General features: G+C 42.6%; 1 long non-coding RNA gene across 1 annotated transcript; it reads left to right on the forward strand.

Annotated features, from left to right (window-relative positions):
* The first annotated feature begins 2,157 nt into the window (after positions 1 to 2,157).
* Positions 2,158 to 17,209, forward strand: LOC148641867 (uncharacterized). The gene is made up of 3 exons (XR_015929902.1): positions 2,158 to 2,225; positions 16,693 to 16,727; positions 17,160 to 17,209. It is a non-coding gene; the product is annotated as an uncharacterized LOC148641867 (long non-coding RNA).
* The last annotated feature ends 2,874 nt before the right edge of the window (positions 17,210 to 20,083 follow it).

Raw genomic sequence — 20,083 nt, forward strand, 5'->3', positions numbered from 1 at the left:
AAACATTATGCATCAAAGACTCACTTTATGTGGTTAAGTTTTGATGTGCTCTTTCTGACTATGTTAAATTTAAAACATTAAGATTAAAATATTATGGATTCTTTTAAAAAGCATATAAATCTTCTCTATGACTCCTTGCATTATTCCAATAAAATACATGTACTTTTTAGAATCCACTGAATGAGGTAAGATTACTTTACTAGCCATATACAATTATAAAAGAATTTGTCTTTTTCACATAAGCCAAACTTGCTGTCCATGAGATACAGAGAGGTCTGGGGCCATTATACAGCACCCCTGGAGCAAATGGCCTTGCTTAGGGGCCCAATGGAGAAAAAGCCCTCTGATAGCTGTGGGATTTGAACCAGCAACCTTCCAGCCACAGGTGCAAATCCTTAGCCACAGAGCCACCACACTTTCCTCATGGGATTATGAAATGGAAATATGTAGTAAAAGAAATTAGTAATCACATTAATGGATCAAAATGTTAAAGATTTATGTAACTGATTGTATAACTGTAGTCTGTTTTCTTTGAAAATGTTTATTTTGTGACTCATTCAGTCCTGATTACTTTTGGAACAGTTTGACCTGTCTGTTTCAGCAGCAGTTCCAAGTGCTCTGTTGGTGCAGTGGGTTTAGCTGTGTGGTCCTCTCACCCCCTGGGAGATCTGAGTTCAATTCCTGCTTAGGGCTCAAGTTTTTTTTCTAATAAACAAAGTCTACTTTTTAAAAACATGAAATAGTAAATATGTATAGTATATTAAGATTTTTATATAACTATAGACTTTTATATAACTTTTTTATATAACTATCTAGTAAAACAAATCTTTAGGAATGAAAAACAGGTAGAGCACGCTACATTATGTGTGCTGTTGGGTGCTGGATAGCTCAATGGGTTAGAGTATGGTATTAATGAGCTCAAGGTTGTGGGTTCAATTCCTGCATGGGCCATGAAATCCCATTTTCCATGGTGTGGTGGCTCTATGGCTAAGGATCTGAGAGTGGCTGGTAGGTTGCTGGTTAGTATCCCACAGCTGGCACAGGAATCCTATTTCATTGGGCTCCTGAGTGAGGCCCTTTACCCCAAATGCTCCAGGGGTGCTGTACAAATGGCTGACCCTGCAGTCTGACCCCAAGCTTCTCTCCCTGTATGTGTGTCTCATACACGGGGTATGTGGAAAGAAATTCCTAATATCATAAAAATATATATGGCCAATAAAGTGTTATTATCTATTGTCCTTTACCTCTATAGGGACACAAAAAGTTTTAAAAGTTAAAAGTCCAAAACATCAATTTGTGATATTTTTGGCTGCTTAGTTACGTGATTCCATATTAATATAATTAAGTGGTATTAATTCAATGCCATTATTTATAACAGCAAGTGGCATTTACTATGTATTCTTTGAAAAGGATAAAAATAATTTCACATGTATATAAACTATAGTGTTAGAAGCAGCATGTTTAAACTTTTGTATATCCCACTGTAATTTACCAATTTAAAGATTTTGATGCCTAAAAAGATGTATGAAGAAGGTGGAATACTGTTGTGTACATTATTTATATATTGTTTTATTTTTACTTTCTGCTATAAAATTATATATTTGGATTTTCTCTTTGTCGATGTAAACCTGAAAGAGGCACATTATGTTCACACCCTACAGTATAATAATAAACTATTTGTATATATCCAACTAAGCAATCTTGTTTTTATTCTATCTACTTACTTTTAAGTACTTTGATATTTAACATGCTGTCATACACAGTATACAATTCAATTTCTATAACTGGCAAAGATTTGTTCCTTACCTTTGACTTGGATTTAAACTCAGGCGTTTTCTGGTGACTGTCCAAATATTCCACAAAGAAGTGCAGTCCCACAACTGAGTGTTTGTAAAAAGTTGCAGCACCCAGCAGATGCTGAACCTTTTAAGTACTCCTGCATTATCACCTGTGTCTTCTGAATGGCTGGATCTGTAGATGGGCTGGCTAATACTTGTTTAGTCATCGGAATCAGGTGTGTCGCATTATGAACAATAGGGCTTTGCTAATTGACCATTTTGAGGGCATGTGGGGATAGGTTCTTGATGAATTAGCCACACCTCTGAGTTAATGATCAGGGGTTTAATAACACAGCCTTGGAGACTAGTAGTCAGTCTGCTTCTGGCTCCTGGATGGGTAGGAGCTCCTGGCTTGCAGCTGTGTTAGCCCAAAGACTGCTATGGAAGGTGAGTGGTTTTGATGTTTGTTGGGTTTGGGTGGTAATTTGAAGAAGGTTGTAGGTTGAAGTTGTTGACAGTTGAAGTTTTTGAAGGTGTTTAGAATATTTTTGTACTGTGAGTTTGGGAAGGGTTTTTGTATGTGATGGGTGGAAAGGTAACATATTTAGTTGAAACTTGACTGTCTTCTAAAGACTGTCCAAATGTTCCACAAAGTAGTGCAGTCCCACAACTGTTTGTAAAAAAAAAAAAAAAAAAAAAAAACAATTGTTACCCAGCAGATCCTGAACCTCTAAGTAGCCCCCACATTATCACCGGTGCATTTTGAATGGCTGGATCTGTAGATGGGCTGGCTAATACTTGTTTAGTCATTGGAAACAGGTGTGTGTCACATTATGAACAATAGGGCTTTGCAAATTGACCATTTTGAGGACATGTGGTAGGTTCCTGGTGAATTAGCCACACTTCTGAGTTAATGATGAGGGTTTTAAAAACGCAGCCTTGGGTCTAGTAGTCAGTCTGTTTCTGGTTCCTGTAAGGGTAGGAGGTCTTGGCTTGCAGCTGTGTTAGCCGAAAGACTGAGAAAGGTGGGTGTTTTTTATGCTTTTTGGGGGGGGGGATAATATTTGTGCAATGTGGGTTTGGGAAGGTTTGTGGTACTTGTTGAGTTTAATGGTACTATAATCAGTTGAAACTAGAGTTTTTTTTCTGGAGATATGGAAGAAAAGTTACTTTAGTTTATTTTAATGTGTTCTGAAATCTGATGTTTATACTTGTGAGGGTTATGTTCTTTGAATTGAAATGTTTTCAGCCATGGGTTGTGTTCTATAAGGTTCTTTGTAAATGGGTTTTCCAAAGGGTGGTAGGATTTCAAAGGATTTAAACCTGTTTGGACCTGAATTTGTTAATTTTCATTGGTTTTTGTAAGCAGTCAAGGCTATAGGACATTACAGTCTTGGATGATTGTTTTCAAAAAGGTGGCAGGTAAGAGAATGTAAATTGAGTTGGCAAATAGGTAGTATTTTAGATCCGGTTCAGTGTTTAGGCAAGCATTGAGTTGGGGAAATTGAGATATGTGTTTGTGGTGTGTAACTCCTTTTTGTTGTATGCCTAAACTGTTTTGATGGGAAGTTGACATTTGGAATAATTACACAATTGTTTTTCCTTTTTAGATGGGAGAAGGAGTTAAAGGGTTAGGGACTAATTTGGTCAAGTGTTTTGTTATGTGTGGTATTTAAAGCTTATTGAATTGTGAAGGTTGTACTGGAGGTTCAGTATGTTGCTGTTGGTGTATTTTGTGGGTCTAATGTTTAAGTGACTGGAATAATGAAGGAGAGTCAATTTTGACTTTGTGGCTTTTGGAATGGTGATGGAAATAACCTGGGTGCCAATGTGAAGTTTGTGCGTTACACATGATGCTCTACTTGGGCAACTTAAAAAGATAGTATGAATACTATTGATGTGAAAGTGAGGAGGAGCTTCAGGTTGGCTGCACTGAGCTTTTTGGATAATGATGAATGTGGTGTTTTTTTTTTTTTTAAAGGTTAGGAGTTATCCTTTTTTATGCTTAAATATGAGTATTTTGAAACATGCTTAGATGTTAATGGTTGTTTTGAGCTTTCAGTTTTGTCATTTTAGCTGATGTGGAAATTAGTCTATTTTGCTTTTTTTAATATGAATGTTTTTGTAACATTGTTTAGATTAGTACTCTGAATTTGTGGAGTAAGGTATGCTGATTTACAGTGAGGGTGGTTGTGAATGATGAGGCCATGTTGGATTCAGAGAAGAGTTGGAGCTTCACTTATTTTCAATGGCTATAATGTTATTGGTTCTAGTGGACATTGAAGATGTTCTGATATGATTTGGCTGAATGATATCTGAAGTAACTTTGTTTTGAACAATTGTTTTCCTGGTGGTAAGCTCTTTGGCTAATTGCACCATTCACACCTTTTTGAGTCATTGAAAGTAAAGCCCTGTATATATTTGGATGTTTAATGATACCCTTATTACACTAACAATTTATGTTGATGGTTGTTATGGTTTGTTATTAGGTGAATGTGCTGGTTATGTTCTTTTTGACTTTTGGAATTAAGTCAAAGTTTTAATTTTCAATGTGAATAGCCTGTTTTGGTTGTGTGTTATGTTGGAACTTTGCAATTTTCATGTTTTGGAATTTCTATTGCTTTGTATTGTATTTTTTTGAGAGTCATGCAATACAATGTAGAACTGAAATTGGAGCATTTATTTGCTCTACGATTGTGGAGGTAGTTTGTTTTTTCTTGATGGAAGTGTGCACAATTACATTAGTTTAGCAAGGGGTATTGTGCAGGAAGGGAGGTGTTAGTTTTGGGGGTCGGTTTGTTTCGATTTGTACAGATGCAGCCATTCAAAACGAGCTGGGTACGCTGTGGTACAACGCGGTGGGCGTGTTGCATCAAAACGCGCAATTTCGTGTCATACTGCAATTGACTGTATGCAAATTAGATTGTTAATAGTACCCGGAATCACCTTGTAAAACCACCAGGTGGAGCTCATAAAGCTTAACCTTGCATGTCCAGCATTTGAGCTGTCACCAGAAATTGATAGTTTTGAATCCCGATCACTGCTGAGGGACAATCTTTATTCAATTAAGAATTTAAGTTGTATATTCTTTAGACTTTAATCTGTGTATTACAGCATGTTAATCATCCAACATTAAAAAGGGTATATTTGATGAAAGCAAGATTGCTCAGTTGGACAAAAGCACACAACCTACCTTTATCATAAATATTTTATCCATCAGTATTTACTGAAGATATTACTAATAGTATTAATGAATGTAGTTTTTTTTCAGTTCTGATATTCTATTCGTGGGATGCTACTCTTGACTTCCGAGCCTGTGAGCGGGTCAGTCTGTGTCATGCCATCCCGACATACACTTCTGAATACTTGGCTTTCTTCGGGTTGTCTCTCCTGGCTTCCGTGATTGAATGTTGAGCTGGCTTTCCTATTCTTATTGCCGGATATCACTCCGGACATCCGTGTCTGTAAGCGGGCTCCTTGCCTGGCTCTCCTTGGGTTGTTCATTCCAATATCAGTGATAGAATGTTGAACATGTTTTGCCCAGTCTGTGTTTTTTTTTTCTTGTTTTTTGCTTGGTGTTGATTTTTCACTTCCCGGTTTCCCCTTCATGGTCTCCCAGGTTTAATTCTGTTGTGGTTTGTGCTTGTTGTTTTTTTTTTTTTGGCAAGTCTCTGGAGCTCTACCTGACCCCCCCCTTCCTCTACCCAATAAAGTTTTAATACCCTGGAGGAGGGGGCAGCTCTCAGCCGTGGACTCCTGGAGGTTTCCCTTCTGTTAAATGAGGTTTTTCCTCCCCCAAGTGCTATGCAGCTCACTTATTTGTTTGGACGTTAGGAGCCACCCATTAAGGGGGGGGCGTACTGTCCCTCCCCCTGCAGGGTGCTCCTACTGTCTTGTCCCTAGTTTCCTGTGCTTTGCTCTCCTTCCGGTGTCTCTCTCTCCCGGGGGCTATATATTTCTGGGTAACTTATTCTCCTTCCCTCAGCATTGATGTTTGGATATCCTGAGACCCCGCCTAGCACCAGGTCGCTGCTCCGTCCGTGGCCTGAGGGCATAGGTGTCACGCCCAGTACACCTAGAGGGCGCTCTACTTTCCTCCTGTTCCTAGTTCCATGTGATTTATTCTTGTCTTTTTGTGTAGCCTATTTATTTCCTGCTTCTGCTCTGCTACTCACTCAGCATTGACGTTTGGATGTCCTGAAATCCACCTAGCACCAGGTTGCCCCACCTGTTGCATGTTTTAACTTTGTCCTGGGCTCCCATGCACTCTGATCTCCCTGGCTCCGAGCTCCCACCACCTCTGGTCTGGGTTTCCATAACCCTATGTGTTAATTGTTCCCCCTGTTCCATTAGGGTTTATTTTTGTTGTTTGATTTTGTCTGTTCTGCCTTTTTTTGTGTTGCTCCTCCAGAGCCCAGTCCAGCCCCCCCTTCCTCTACTCAATTTTTTTTTTTTTTTTTTTTACCTGAAGGAGGGGGCAGTTCTCAGCCGTGGACTCCTGGAGGTTTCCTTTCAGTTAAATGAGGTTTTTCCTCTCCCCAGTGCTGTGCAGCTCACTTATTTGTATGGACGTTAGGAGCTACCCATGAAGGGGGGGGGGGGTGTACTGTCACGCCCTCTGCAGGATGCTCCTACTGTCTTGTCCCTAGTTTCCTGTGCTTTGCTCTCCTTCCGGTGTCTCTCTCTCTCCCAGGGGCTATATATTTCTGGGTAACTTCGCTCAGCATTGATGTTCGGATATCTTGAGACCCGCCTAGCACCAGGTCGTTGCTCCGTCCGTGGCCTGAGGGCATAGGTGTCACACCCAGTACACCTAGATGGCACTCTACTTTCCTCCTGTTCCTAGTTCCCTGTGATTATTCTTGTCTTGTTGTGTAGCCCATTTATTTCCTGCTTCTGCTCTGCTACTCACTCAGCATTGACATTTGGATGTCCTGAAATCTGCCTAGCACCAGGTTGCCCCACATCCGCTAACTGAGGGCATAGGTTTCTATACGGCATTTCCTGAACAGCTGAGCCCAGGCTAACCCCCGTCTTGCTCCTACGCATGGGGTCTTTTTGCTCTCCTGCCATTCCATGGTTCGTCCTTTCCGACATCCGTGACAAAAGGTTTCTATATGCCAATCCAGAACTCTTTGCACTGCTGAGCCCGGGCTAACTCCCTGTTCGGCCTCTTTGCATGGGGTCTTTTTCTGCTCTCCTGCTATTTTATGGTTCTAAAACTTTTCTAAAAGTTATTTTAAAAAAAATGATTACATTGGCATGCCTGTAGCTTTTTCACGAAACCTCCTTGAGTTACGAAAACACTGGCTGTGTGTACAAAGTACATTGTGACTGTTTTCACAGCCTTCACTGTCATTTTTATGCCTTTTTTTTACCACGCTGGATTACTCTTCTGTCCATATCTTTGGAAGGGAAGTGCAGAAAGCCTTCAAACAAATGCATTTTAAAGACCACGACTTTTGAAAGTGTTCAAAGCCTCCAGGTAAAACATCAGTGAGCTAATTCTTTTTTTAAAACCTCTGGTTTTTCATTAATGCCTAATTATGCACTAACTGGAACCTGGGGGGGCGCTGTGTACACACATTCACAATGTGAGAAATACTGCTCAATACGGCTTTGTGGAAAAACTCCTATATCACCATAGGAAGCAGAACAGCGCAGCCTCCAATTACCAAGACTGTAAGCACGGGAATTAAGCTTTGTTTGATTTCTGAAACCCTTTATTTATGTCCTGTTTTCATTCAGGTAAGGGTCAACTATATACACAATACTGCTGACAGCAGGAAAATTCAAATTGTTACTCGGCAGCTTATTAGCAGCTGCACAATGCTGCAAGTAAGTGTTTTATACTTTCCAAGTCATGCTTTGTGTTGTGAAACTTTTTTTTTTGAAGATGACACTACAGGTAATACTGGAATAGGGGGTCTTCATGACTCAATAGCATTTACACACCAGACAGCCCCCCTCACGTTATACAACCTTGCTTTGGGTTGAGAAACTTTTTTTTTTTTTTTTTTTTTTTTTTTTTTAAGAGAACACTGCAGGTAATACACTGGGATGGGGAGTGCTTCCAGTAATTTCTGGGTTTCCTGTGTCTTTTCAGTTTCACATTGGTTCTGAAAGTTAACAGTTTTGTAAGACATACTGCGTTTTGGGAGTATTGAAACTGTTACTTGGCGTTCTTTGTGAGGGGAGTTATCCTGAGAAAAGATACTTTTCATTACTGTTTTCAAATATAGCTATTATGCTGTGCAGTGTGGGGTAGCGGTTTACTTATCAATAGTGCCTGGACCCTAAAACCATTAAAAGGGTTATGAACAACAGGAGGCCATTCACTCAATCTAGCTAATGTAATACTTAATTTTAATCTGAGGACCCTTTTCTGTTTTTTTTTTTTTTTTTTTTAAGAAGCTCAAGTTAAATGATCAAAAACAGTTGGACAGATGTTGAAGTTGACCCACAACTGGCTAAATGTCACTGAAGTCACTAGGGACTTGTGGGGGGGGGGGGGAAGATTTTAGGACCTTATGCGGTGCTTAGAGAATAGGTGTCCAGAAATCCATAGGACGAAAGACAGAATACGAGGTCGAATGGGCAGGCTAGGTCGGGTTTCCAGTAGTTAGGTCGGTACGGTGTCCAAATCAAAAAGCTGCAAAACAGAAATGAAGACAAAGCCGGGGACAGAGCAATCGGATATCCAGTAGTCAGGTCTGTGAGGTATCCAAATCCAAAAGCTGTGAGACAAAAATGAAGACGTTGCTGAAGACAAAACGGGGTCGGTATCCAGAAGTCAGTTCAGTAAGGTAAGCGCACAAGAGAAAGGCTAAGACATCTCAACAGTGAGTGAGGGTTTAAATGGGAAAGAGGGTGTGAGCAGTGCTAATTGCTTAACTAGGGTGCAGGTGTTGATGCGGAAAGGTGCACGCGGGAGTGCGGTTCGTGACGGTACCCCCCCCTGCTCACGGGCGGCTCTGGATGCCGTAGACTGACGGAAGATCCTGATGAGGGACTTATCCAGGATGTCCCGTTCTGGAATCCACGATCTATCCTCGGGACTGTATCCTTCCCAGTCTATTAGGTACTGGCACTGCCCCCTGTGCCAGCGAGAATCCAGAATCTTATTCACGGTAAAGGTGGAAGTGCCATCGATGAGACGGCCGAGGTTGGGGTCTAGAGAGGGGAGACGGTGATAAGGCTTTAAAAGAGAAACGTGGAAGGTTGGGTGGATTCAAAGGGTAGGGGGGAGAGCAAGACAAAAGCTAACCGGGGTGATCCTGGAAACAACCCAGAAAGGGCCGACAAAATGGGGTCCCAACTTGACAGAGGGTTGGCGTAATGGAATGTTTTTGGTTGATAACCAGACAAGTTGTCCCCTTTGGAGCCTGGGAAAGGGTCTTCTGTGCTTGTTTTCCAGAGTTTTAAGAGAGAAGACGTATATTGACAGATGGAGGGAATATCCGAGTCAGTCGGGGCTGCTATTCAGGAGGAGTGAGGGTTGATACCCCAAGGAGCAGAGGAAGGGTGAGACGCCGGTGGAGGAGGAGTAGAGGGAGTTATGGGCGTATTCGACCCAAGGTAGCAGAGAGTTCCAGACATCCTGGGATGGGGAAACGTAAGCTCGCAGGTAGGTTAAAAGCTCCTGGCTCAGACGCTCGGTCTGGCCGTTAGCGTCGGGATGATAGCCGGTGGCGAGGGAGTCGGAGGTCCCTAGAGCCTTGCAGAAAGCTTTCCAAAAGTGGAACGTAAACTGAGGGCCTCTGCCAGAGACTATATCAGTCGGTATGCCGTGGAGTCTGAAGACCTGATGAACGAAAACGTCCGCCATCTTCTGGGCAGTGGGTAACGAGGTAAGGGGAACAAACTGGGCGGCTTTGGAAAATCTATCAACAACGACAAGAATGACAGACTTGCCTTTACTTAACAGATCAGCAAGGAAATCCACGGCGACGTGAGACCAGGGATGCTTGGGGATAGGGAGAGGTTGAAGGAGACCAGCTCTTCTGAGACAAGGTGTCTTGATCCTGGCACAAGTGGAACAAGCCTTAACAGTCGGTGACATCGGTCTCGAGGGAGGACCACCAGAAGTGAGAGGAGATGGTGCGTCGAACCCCCAGATGACCGGCAACGCGAGAGTCATGGCCCCAGCGGAGAATGTCGGAGCAGACCTGGTCAGCAACGAAAAGCTTATCCGGAGGGCACTGGGGGGGGAGTACGGGCTGGTTGGACAGTGAGCGTCGTACGAGGTTCTCAATGTTGCAGCGGATGGCCTCAATCTTATGAGGAGGGATAATGGGTTTAAGGGGTTTCTCAGTCAGGAAGATCATGCAGGTAGGAAAGGGCGTCAGCCTTGACATTCTAAGAGCCAGCAGTGTAAGTGATGAGAGTGTCAAATCGGGTGAAGAACAGGGACCACCAGGCTTGTCGGGGATTGAGTCGCCTTGCCAACTGGAGGTAGGTCAGATTCTTGTGATGGGTGAGGATGGTGAAGGGATACAGGGCCCCCTCCAGCCAGTGTCTCCACTCTTCGAGAGCGAGTTTAATGGAGAGTAGCTCCCTGTCACCCAGAGAATTCATCTCGGTGGGAGACAATCTTCGGGAGAAAGGCACAGTGGTGAAGAGCGCCCCTGTCCCCATGACGTTGGGACAGGATAGCTCCGACTCTGTGAGAGGAGGCATCAACTTCCAGGACAAAAGGCAGAGAGGGGTCAGGGTGGTGGAGGAGTGGAGCAGAGGTGAAAAGGTGATGAAAGGTGCTTCAGGTCAGCTTCAGGAGTCCATTTTGCCATGCTTGGAGCCCTTGCGGTCAAGGAGGTAATGGGGGCTGCGACAGAACTGAAGTGGCGTTAAAAATTGGCAAAACCCAGGAAGTGCTGAATCTGCTTCAAGTTCTTGGGGGTGGGCCAGTCCCTTATGGCTTCCATCTTGGCAGGGTCCATCTGAACACCAAGTGGAGAAATGTCACCTAGGAATTGCACCCTAGACACATGAAAAAGGCAGTTCTCCAACTTGGCAAATAACTTGTCCTCAATGAGGTGACCAGGGACCTCCCGGACATGGGTTGTGTGTTTGTGAAGGGTGCTGGAGAAGACCAAGATATCATCCAGGTAGACCAGGACATACCGATTTAATAATATCCCGAAAACTGTCATTTGTGAAATTCTGAAAAACAGCCGAAGCGTTGGTGAGACCGAAAGGCATGATCTGGTTTTCGTAGTGGCTGTGAGTGGTAATGAAAGCCGCCTTGCATTCGTTGCCCTCACAGATGCGGATGAAGGTTGTAGGCACTACGTAGGTCAAATTTTGAGAAGATGGTGGCGGCCCGGACAGATTCTTTGGCGGCTGGGATAAGAGGCAGATGGTAATGGTTCTGTACGGTAATTGCATTAAGCCTGTGGTAATCCACACATGGTCTTAAGGAGCCATCCTTTTTACCAACAAAAAACTTGCACAGGCAGGGGAGGCGGAGGGGTGACTAAATTCTGATTTCAGAGAGTCCTGGATGTAGGTTTCTAAGACCTTGGATTCCTGTACAGAGAGAGGGTAGATGCATCCACTGGGAAGTAAGGTACCTGGATTTTGATCGACTGGGCAGTTGTAAAGGTGATGTGGGGTGAGAGACAGTGCTTTCTATTTACAAACTGCCAGATGAAGATTGGCGTAAGCAGGGGGTATAGTGGATGGGATATCTTGAGAGATGAGGGTGATTGGGAGTTTCTGGGGAAGTTGACAACAATGGGTTGTCACGCCCCACACTGTACCTCAAACGCCGTTCTGTCCCTGTCACACCCCACACTTTCCCTCGCAAATGACGTTACATTCTGGGAAACTCTGCTTCACAATCTCATCCCTGATTGAACCCATCACATTCTCACATGCATCAGATTCCTCAAATTCTCACTCCCTAAGCAATCATCCAATCACACCCCTTTCCTTTCAGTATTTAAACTCCCCTCACACACCTTCCCACGCTCACTACTGAGAAGCCTCTCGCAGTATTCTCCAGTGTGTGTTTCCTAGCCTTTTGACTGATCTCCCGTTAGAATCTTCTGCTTCCGCCTCTTGACCTCGCCTTCTGGATTTTGACTTTTGGATTGTTTTTGGATATCTCTCGTTACCAAACCCTTTGCCTCCCTAATCGACCCAGCCTTTGGATTTCGTCTTTCGGATCGTCCCTTTGCTACTCTGTGTTCTGTGGAATTCCGGTCACGCATAAGGATCCTCCTATACTACCTATAGGTTCCCTGACATGGGTAATGCAGCGAGGGCTCCAGGCAGTGATATCACGGCAAGCCAGGAAATACGAGGATTGTGTACTTGCAACCAGGGAAAACCAAGATTAAGTGGAAGAGATGGGGAATGGATGAGGAGGAGCTGGATCTGTTCTTGGTGAGTAATACCAATATGCAGAGAGAGGGGGATCGTATGCCATTCCACCAATCCCGGAGAGAGGGAGGAGCTGTCGATGGACTGTATGTGGATGAGAGGGGAGACTGACAGCAGGGGAATCCTTAGAGGTGGCGAGACTGGAGTCTAGAAAGTTGCCCACAGCACCTGAATCAACAAAAGCCAAGATGGGTTCCCGAGAACTGCCCCAGGAAAGAGTAGCATGGAGGGAGAGCCCGGATGTGGAAGGACTGAGAGAATGGATACTGACCTTAGCAGGGGGATGGGTGGTGCGAAGGGGTTGGACTAGAGAGGAGGCTCTGAGGTGATCGGGGCCCCACAATAAAGACAGCATCCCTCAGAGTCGGCGGCTCTGTTCTTCAGGAATAAGACCGAAGGGGGAGTAGCCAGAGTAGGAATGGGAGGGGTTTGGCTAGAGCCCTACGTTGCTGCAGGTGGACGTCTAACTCTACGACCAGCGAAACAAAGCTCTCCAGCGTGGGACAGACCCCGGCGGAATTGATGAATGAGGGCCTCCTGATTCCAAGCAAGCTGGGAGGCCAGAACCCGAAAGTCTGTGATGTATTTCTGGAGAGGCTTTGCATCTTGCGATAGGACTGAAAGGCGAGAGGTGGCGAAATAGGATTGGGACTGTCTGAAGTTGGTCAACAGTGCTTGAAACTGTGAGATCTTGGCTTCCAGAGCATTCCTAGTAAGGAGACCCGCAGCCCATTACAGGGCCCGGCCAGAGAGGTAGGCTACCATAAAATCAATCCATTCTTTATCCGTAGGAAAGCAGTTTGGACGGAGATTATAAGCCACCCAGCACTGCATCAGGTAAACCTGGCATGTTCGGATTGCCATCGAATCGGTCCAGGGTGGGAGGAGGCATGGGGTTCCGGGGTGGGTGGGAAATGACAGGCTGGGGGGCAGACCCGGAGACAAAGTTAACTAATTGTTGAACGTTAGAGCTGAGCTGGTCCAGTGCCTGAGTACTTTGCCAGCAGCGCCGAAGGAAAATTAGAGCCTGTGGGGTCCATCTTAAGGCTCACTGTTCTGTCACTGAAGTCACTAGGGACTTGCTGTAAAAAGGTGTTAGGACCCTATGCGGTGCTGAGAGAATAGGTGTCCAGAAATCCAAAGGGTGAAAGATGGAATACGAGGTGAAGACCTGAAGGACGAAGATGTCAGCCATTTCCTGAGCAGTAGGTAACGAGGTAAGGTGCACAAAGTGGGTGGCTTTGGAGAATCTATTGACGATGACCATAATGACAGACTTGCCTTGACTTGGGGGAAGGTCAGTAATGAAGTCCATGGAGACGTGTGACCTGGGACTAGGGAGGGGTTGAAGGAGACTGGCTCTCTTGAGGCGAGGAGTCTTGGCGATGGCGCAGGTCGGACAAGCTTTAATATAGTCGGCCACGTCGGTCTTGAGAGAGAGGTGTGATGAGATGTCTGGTGAATCGAGAGTCATGAAAAAAAAGTTTATCCGGGGGGCACTGGGGTGGTACAGGCTGGCTGGAGAGAGAGCGGTGCACAAGGTCCTCAATGTCACAGCGGATAGCGGAAATGATCTCATTGGAGGGAACAATGGGTTCAGGGGAATTCTCAGAATCAGGGGGGTTGTGCAGGCAGGATAGGGCGTCTGCCTCGATATTCTTAGAGCCGGGTATATAGGTAATGAAGAAGTCGAATCGGGTGAAGAATAGAGACCATCAAGCTTGATGGGGGTTAAGTCGCCTTGCTGACTGGAGGTAAGCCAGGTTCTTGTGGTCAGTAAGGATGGTGAAGGGGTGCAGAGCCCCCTCCAGCCAGTGTCTCCACTCTTCTAGAGCGAGTTTGATGGAGAGTGGTTCCCTGTCACCCAAGTCGTAATTCATTTTGGCAGGAGACAGTCTCTGAGAGAAAAAGGCACAGGGATGCAGAATGCCCCTGTCCCCATGGCACTGGGAGAGGATGACGCCAACTCTGTGTGCCGAGGCATCCACTTGCAAGACAAAAGGTTGAGAGGGTCAGGGTGGTGGAGAAGTGGAGCAGAGGTAAAAAGGTACTTCAAGCGGAGAAAAGCACAGTCAGCTTCAGAAGTCCACTTACCCTGACTGGGACCCTTGCGAATCAAGGAGGTAATGGGCTCAGTGACAGAACTGAAGTCCCTGATGAAGCGATGATAAAAGTTGGCGAATTGCCGGAAGCGTTGAATCTGCTTCAAGTTCCTAGGGGTGGGCCAGTCCTTGATGGCTTCTGTCTTGGCAGGGTCCATCTTGATACCAAGTGGAGAAATAATGTAGCCTATAAATTGTACCTTGGAGATGTGAAAAAGGCATTTCTCCGCGTTGGCATACAGTTTGTTGTCGATGAGGCGATGGAGGACCTCCTGGACGCGAGTGATGTGTTCCTGAAGAGAGCTGGAGAAGATCAAGATGTAGACCAGAACAAACTGATTGATAATGTCCCTGAAGATGTAGTTCATAAAATTCTGGAAGACCGCAGGAGCATTTGCGAGGCCGAACGGCATGACTTGATATTCATAGTGACCGTGGGTGGTAACGAAAACAGTTTTCCATTTGTTGCCCTTGCGGATGCGAATGAGGTTGTAGGCACCACGTAGATGGAGTTTAGAGAAGATGGTGGCACCCCTGATGGCTTCTATGGCTGCAGGGATAAGGGGCAGAGGGTAGTGATTCTTGATTGTAATGGCATTAAGGCTGCGGTAATCAACGCATGGTCTTAAAGAGCTGTCTTTCCTTCCGACGGAAAAAAAAAACTCGCACATGCAGGGGATGAGGTGGGGCGACTTGAGCGAGTCCTGTATGTAGCTTTTTAAAAAAAAAATTAAAAAATTAAAAAACAAAAACAAAAAAAACCTGCAATGGTGGCTGTAGGTGTTACACTCTCCTCCACTTAATTCAATGTCCTCAGTGTAGGGCTATCCCATCCCGCAATGTTGTGCTCTCGGACTCCCGTGGGTTTGCGCCCTACACCCTGTGGTACCGCTGTGTTCATACAGTGTGAACATGTGATATTTAGAAATGTAAAAGATGTCAATATAATGCTATTAAGATTTGCTCTTTTAGTTTTGAAAAGAAATGTTTATTTGTTTAAAAAAACTCATAGCAATTGCACCCAATCTCACACTTATTTAAGTCAGTTATTTAAGACATCACACTACAGACGGTGACAGCACAGTGGTGAAACAGTTGTACACATCAATAGAAAGTCTTTTAGTACTGTTTGTGCTACAGTACTTGAACTTTATTGTTATTTTTTTATGTTTCCATATTATATTCCCTATTAATTCAATTCTAAAAGTATGCTTTTCTGTTGTTTTTATGTGTGATTTCTACATTTGTAATGGCATATGATTTTGTGCATGTAGAAGAGGCCTCATTATGAGTAAATTTAGAAGTTTTTTGTGTCAGTGTTTCAACTTTTGAATGTGTCTTGATGGAATGGAGGAGTGTTTAAAGTTGGAGTTTAAAAGCAATTAAATTTGTGGTAGATCAAATAAATGTGATCTTTTATTGTTTTGAGTAAGTTTGTGGGAAATTACTTTGTCTCCTTTTTTAACTTTAAAGAACTTGAATATGTTTGAAAAGTTGTTTTGTAGTGTGATGGACAGTGTTCTCAATTGTAAATTGTATTTTCAAAACTTTGTAATGCAAGATTTTTTGAAGTTGTTTAATGCTCAATGTCTGGTGTATTGTCACTTTGTTGTAGTTTTAGCATTGTAATTTGAGCACAATAAAGTTGCTGGGTGTGCTCTTTCAGGGTATTAGTGATTGAAAAGATGTGAGTATGTTTTGTTGTACAATATTGTATTAAGTTGTAGTGTTTGGTGATGTGGTTTCATGTTGTTAAATGATATGGGATGTTTATCCAAGGTTGTTTAATTGAAATTGAAGAAGTTTGATAAATGGCAATGTTTAACATCCTTTCAGGGATTGAAGAGGCAGGTGGTAAGTAGCTGTTTGTAAATTCACATTTTTGTTTGAATGGAAACCTGAAAGAGGTTCTTTGTTCACAAGCTACAGTATAATAATTAACTATTTTATATATCCAATGGAGTAATGTTGTTTTTATCTACCTTTTAAGCACTTTAATATTTAATGCTGTCATACAATATGAAGTTTAGATTTTTTTTTACTGGTAAAATGTGCAGATGTGAGGTGGTGTCTGTCTTCCAAGAGGGATGTTTTTGGTCATTGCTGTGGACTGTAAAATTGGAATGGAATCTGCTATTTGTGTGCATGTTGATGAGGTGATGGTAGTTCTTTGAGGGGATCTTTTTTGTGTGCTAGAGGTTTAATTTTGAGTTGGTTGAAGCTAAAGCTGTAAATTGTGGTAGATTAAAAAAGTTTATTGTTTTGAGTGAGTTTATGTGAGAAACACTGTTAAAATGTGTTGGATTGGAAAGAACTTTATTTTTCCAAAAGTGTTTTGTAGTGTAATGGACCATGTTTTTCATTGTATATATTTGTAATACAAGAAATCTGACATGGTTGGAAACTCATCAACTGTCCATTTCAAGGTCCATCTACCTTTCTGGGATTGAAGAGGAATTGGGTGAGTAAGTTTTTTGTGGGCGTTCTTGTAGTTGGGGTGTGGATTCATTTGCAGATTGCAGGTGTGTGTTTCTTGTTTCACTATTTAAGTTTGGGTAGTTGTTTGGAGTAATTGTAAGTAGAGCCTTGCATGTATTTGGCTATGTTTAAGTGTGAATAGTCTGGTTAGGTTTTGTATTGCAATGTTACTTTGGAAATTTGTATTTCTAATGCTTTGAAGTTAGGGTTAGTTTTGTGTGGTTTTGGGGGAGGGATTTTTTGAAATGTTGTATTTTATTTGGATGTTTAATGTAAATGAATCTGAAAGTTGTTTCTTTTGTTTTTCTACTTGGGTCATTTTGTTGGTGGTGGTGGGCAGATGTTTGTTTCATTGGGTACCTGTATATGTGCATGGAGTGTGGTGCAGATGAGGGAGGTGGTGTCTGTTTTCCAGGTGTGATGTATTTTTATTTCCTGACTATTGGAACTGAAGATGAAAATGGAGTACATCTTGAAGAGTCCTCATCAGGAGCAGTGTTTGAGTGGATATTTTTCTGTTGCAAGTGTTTCAACTTGAGAGTTTCTACAAGCAAGTCAAGTTTCTGGATGGAGTTGAGGAGCCTGTCTGAAGTAGTGATGGACTTTTAAAAGTTGTGGTATGTTAAGTGAATATGTTCTGTGTATTGTTTGGAGTAAGTGAATGGTCTGTTTTTGGACTGTAAAGAGCTTAATTGTGATGGAAACAAATGGATGGTAGATTGTTTTGTATTGTGAAGGATGTTCACTGCATGTTATGTTGTCAATTTTCATGATGTGGTTTAGTATTGTAATTTGAGCACAATAAAGTTTCTGGGAGTGCTCTTTGAGGATTTGTATGATGACTGAAAAAATTTGGATATGTTTGTTATACAATCTTGTTTTAAGGTGTGTTATATTTTTTGTGATTTGGGAAGGTATCCTTTGTGTTTGTTTTTTTTCCAAATGAGCTAGAATGCAAGTTGTTTTAAAGAACAGTGTGTGATTGTTTTTTTAACATGATGTAAATTGTAATGTCTAACACTCATAGTTTGAAGAAGCAGGTGATAAGTACCTATTTTTGTGTGTGGGGGGTTAGGGATAGGTTTTATCTCAGTAGATCTGGCTTGTTAGTTTGTTATGGGTTAACTTTGCTTCTAACCTTAGAACAATATGGCCATGTTCTGTCTTGTTTTGAGTAAGTGAATGTGGGATCATTTAGCATGTAATGTGGTGTTTTCTATGGTTGTAAGGAATTTGATTATGATGGTGAAAAGGTTTGTCAATCTTTTTGTATGAAGAATAACTAAACTTGTATTTAAGGTATTTTAAATTGTTTAGGGCTCAATGTTATGTTGCCAATTTTTATGAAGTTTAGTATTGTAATGAGCACAAAGTTTGTGTGCTCTGAAATTTGTAATGACTGTTATTCATTCATTGTTTTAAGCTGTACTGTATGGTTTTGTGAGAATTCATTTTTTCAAATGAGCTAATGTGAGAATTCAGAATTGCAAATTTTTTTTTTAATTTGAATGCTATGTATTTGAAGTGGTTTAATTTGCAATGTTTGTTATGTTATAAATATTTGTTGTTAGTATTGTAATTAGAGCACAATAAAGTTTTGGGTGTGCTCTTTTAGGATTTATTAATGTTAAGTTTTGTAATATTTGTACAATGTTCTTTGGACTGTATGTTCAGTCATTTGAGTTTTGTGTTTGCAAAATGAATTGGAGTGTAAGTTATAGTTTGTCACAGTTTTGAAAATAAGTTTCAGTGGCTGAGGAGGCAGGTGGTGAGTACACAGTTTATGGTTGTTTGGCTCAGCTGCAGTGTTAGCATGTCATGTCAGCCTGGCTTTTTGTTTTGGACCTAAGTTAAGTTAAGTTAAGTTAAGTTAAGTTAAGTTAAGTTAAGTTAAGTTAAGTTAAGTTAAGTTAAGTTAAGTTAAGTTAAGTTAAGTTAAGTTAAGTTAAGTTAAGTTAAGTTAAGTTAAGTTAAGTTAAGTTAAGTTAAGTTAAGTTAAGTTAAGTTAAGTTAAGTTAAGTTAAGTTAAGTTAAGTTAAGTTAAGTTAAGTTAAGTTAAGTTAAGTTAAGTTAAGTTAAGTTAAGTTAAGTTAAGTTAAGTTAAGTTAAGTTAAGTTAAGTTAAGTTAAGTTAAGTTAAGTTAAGTTAAGTTAAGTTAAGTTAAGTTAAGTTAAGTTAAGTTAAGTTAAGTTAAGTTAAGTTAAGTTAAGTTAAGTTAAGTTAAGTTAAGTTAAGTTAAGTTAAGTTAAGTTAAGTTAAGTTAAGTTAAGTTAAGTTAAGTTAAGTTAAGTTAAGTTAAGTTAAGTTAAGTTAAGTTAAGTTAAGTTAAGTTAAGTTAAGTTAAGTTAAGTTAAGTTAAGTTAAGTTAAGTTAAGTTAAGTTAAGTTAAGTTAAGTTAAGTTAAGTTAAGTTAAGTTAAGTTAAGTTAAGTTAGGGTTAGGGTTAGGGTTAGGGTTAGGGTTAGGGTTAGGGTTAGGGTTAGGGTTAGGGTTAGGGTTAGGGTTAGGGTTAGGGTTAGGGTTAGGGTTAGGGTTAGGGTAGGGGTTAGGGTTAGGGTTAGGGTTAGGGTTAGGGTTAGGGTTAGGGTTAGGGTTAGGGTTAGGGTTAGGGTTAGGGTTAGGGTTAGGGTTAGGGTTAGGGTTAGGTTAGGGTTAGGGTTAGGGTTATAGGGTTAGGGTTAGGTTAGGGTTAGGGTTAGGGTTAGGGTTAGGGTTAGGGTTAGGGTTAGGGTTAGGGTTAGGGTTAGGGTTAGGGTTAGGGTTAGGGTGTAGGGTTAGGGTTAGGGTTAGGGTTAGGGTTAGGGTTAGGGTTAGGGTTAGGGTTAGGGTTAGGGTTAGGGTTAGGGGTAGGGTTAGGGTTAGGGTTAGGGTTAGGGTTAGGGTTAGGGTTAGGGTTAGGGTTAGGGTTAGGGTAGGGTTAGGGTTGGGTTAGGGTTAGGGTAGGGTTAGGGTAGGGTGGGTGTGGGTTAGGGTTAGGGTTAGGGTGTAGGGTTAGGGTTAGGGTTAGGGTTAGGGTTTAGGGGTAGGGGGTAGGTTAGGGTTAGGGTAGGGTTAGGGTTAGGTTAGGTAGGTAGGGTAGGGTGAGGGTTGGGTTAGGGTAGGGTTAGGGTAGGGTAGGTTGGTGTAGGTAGGGGGGTGGGGTGGGGGTGGGGGTAGGGGGAGGGGGGTGGGGGGTGGGGGTGGGGTGGGGGTGGGGGGGTGGGGTGTGGGGGAGGGGAGGGTGGGGGTTGGGGAGGGGGAGGGGGTGGGGTGGGGGAGGGGTGTGGGGGTGGGGGTGGGGGTGGGGGTGGGGGTGGGGGTGGGGGTGGGGGAGGGGGGTGGGGAGGGTGGGGGTGGGGGT

This window comes from Lepisosteus platostomus, chromosome 24 (genome assembly GCF_059453375.1).
Source record: "Lepisosteus platostomus isolate fLepPlt1 chromosome 24, fLepPlt1.hap1, whole genome shotgun sequence".
Classification (NCBI taxonomy): domain Eukaryota; kingdom Metazoa; phylum Chordata; class Actinopteri; order Semionotiformes; family Lepisosteidae; genus Lepisosteus; species Lepisosteus platostomus.